Below are 2,758 nucleotides of genomic sequence, written 5' to 3'. Positions count from 1 at the left end.
ATCCAAATGCAGATATGCCAAAGAACTTGTTCATTTCTGAATCACCTATAACAATTTAATAAATTGCAGAATAAAAACTCATAAATAACATGACAAAAATTAACCTGCATTCTAAAGGTAACAACCTTTGCACATTCCATTCATGACTGATATTACACTACAAAGAAAGTCCTTGTCCCTACTCACCTCATCATCTCCATAGTTGCTACGTCTTGAAGTTCTTTGGTGCCACACTCATATCTCCATTCATATGATTACATGTCTGTTCCTCAGTAGAGTAGAATGAGTCATAAAATGTTATCGAGACTGTCATCTGCAGGTATGCCCACATTTGCCCATGAAACTTGGGCCCATTTCCAAATCATCTATAACAGTTTTAATTTAACAAAATGTCAAAACAAATTAAATTAAATAAGAAAATGGAGGCAATCTTCTGTATACAAATTACCACAATAAGAACTATGTCGGATACGGTCAATGATCGAAACTAAGGGTGTGATTTTCGGGTAATTTTGTGCCAAATTGCAACAACAACAAAATTTAAGTTATTTACTTTTTCGGTTTTGTTAAGATCATTCATGGTTGACCTAAAAAAAAAATGCGATCAAGCAAAATCAGTCGGAACTCGGCAATAATAAATTTTCAGTTTCTTACAGGATAGTAAAAAGCATTTACAAAGCTGGATTTTGCAGAAAACCCCATTGAAATTGAACAACCAGTTCCAAAGATATGAGCAATTAAAGAGTTTCCAAAAACAAGAGGAAATATTTCCTTTGCTTGGCTATATCTCAAAATCAATATTTCCGAGTTCCGACTGATTTTGTTTGATCGCATCACATTGATCGCATCAATGAAAATTGATAATTTGTTTTCATGTACGTCATACTCTATTAATGATATCAATTTTGATATCATTAAAAGAGTATGATATGAATACAAATGATCAATTTTCATATTAAAAACACAAAATATTTTTTTTAGGTAGGGGTATAGGGTTTGAGGAAATAACAAAAATATTAGGGACCTCCCCGATTTTATGATGGGTTGACAAACATTTTGCAATAGTAATTTTACACAGAAATGAATGGTAAAAAAATAACACAATAACAAATAATAAGGACCTCCCGCACCGATTTTTCGGAAGTCCGGACGATATTCCTTTTTTTACTTGGGGTCTTTTTATCTTTTCAGTTTCCGTAAGTCTATTGTTCAGATACGAAAACGCAAGTGATTCAGTAAGTTTACTGTAATCTGCCATGAATAGAATACATTATCTTTGCTCCAATGCAAATTCTTTTGTATTGCATTTCAATATAAAACATGATTACCAAATCACCACTTGTACGCGCCTCATTGGGAGATTTTAGACGCTCGTTTCATCGCCAATATGAAATACTTTTGCTTATAACTTGTTAACATGGTTAGTATATATTTCAATGCAAGACTTTTTTTAGGAGCCACTTACGTCTAGGGCCCATTTCACGGTTAGGCGCCACTTTTGGTGAAAAAAACTTGAAATTTTCAAAATGGATTAAATTTCATTTAATTGGGGTTTTCTTTTCCACATAAGACCAGATTTTCATAAAAATATCATTTCCCAGCTTAAATCTCTTACTTCTTGAAGAAAATTATAATTTATTATCTCATGTCATGTAATTTTTTAACAAATTTGATAAATATTGAGTAGTGAATATTTATACTTTTACTGTCCAATACATATATAATAGATATTTAAAATAAACAGGTATGTCATAGGCTCTCTTCTGACCAAATTTGGGCAAATTTTGTTGTGTAATGACAAATTTATGGCCACTTACATGTAATTTTTGTGGTAAAAAAGGGAAATTGACATGAAAAGGTTTACTCAACAATTTTAATAATCAATGAATGACTCTGATATTTCACAGCTTTGATGTTCATAATATGGGTAATGTTCACAAATAATATCAGCCAGTTTGAAAGCACAGGTCAAATTCAAGATTCTTATGTTTGTGCAATTTTGGATGTGACAGATGTCAATGTGAACGGAAACCACACATTGTAAAGCAGAGTATGTTTCAGAAAATAATGATTCAAAGAGTTTTCACACACTCAGTAAATTAAATGGGATATATTGAAACATATTAACCTGTGTTAGTGTTCATTTTAAAACATTGTTTACAATTTATAGAGGTGGATGTGACACTTTTAATTGTGAACAGAATATTTCATTATTATAAACAGTTTGCTTGTCAAAATATAAGCTTTAAAGCACTTCTAACACATATATATTTTGATAGATTCTATTGAATTGAGCAATGCTAAAATGTTTTTCCTGACCCTTTATATTTTTGCCAAGCAAAATGTTTATAATACTGAAATATTCCGTTCACAATTGAAAATGTCACATCCGCTTCTGTAAATTGTATACAAAACTGTCCCCTAAAAGACAACAACAAAGCCATGAAATAATCATATGTGACATGTATGAAATAATAAACCTATTTTAGAAAGTCAAATATCATGTTGTTTAGTATTTTGGCCTAAAAACTACTAATTTTGAGGATGTGACATGTGAACGGAAATTGAAGCTTTTTGAATCTCCTGTCACAATTAAAGAAGGCATGCTGAATTAAAAACTTATTGTGCCTTTTGATCCCCACAAACTTGTAATGAAATAACTTCAAACTGGCATCCTAGTCCCATACCTGTCTTAGTTCTTTGAAGAAACTATTTTGGATGTGACAGGTACCATGGATGTGACACATGTGAACGGAAA

The sequence above is a fragment of the Amphiura filiformis genome, unplaced genomic scaffold (assembly GCF_039555335.1).
Source record: "Amphiura filiformis unplaced genomic scaffold, Afil_fr2py scaffold_26, whole genome shotgun sequence".
Lineage (NCBI taxonomy): Eukaryota > Metazoa > Echinodermata > Ophiuroidea > Amphilepidida > Amphiuridae > Amphiura > Amphiura filiformis.
Note: the sequence above shows the minus strand (reverse complement) of the source record.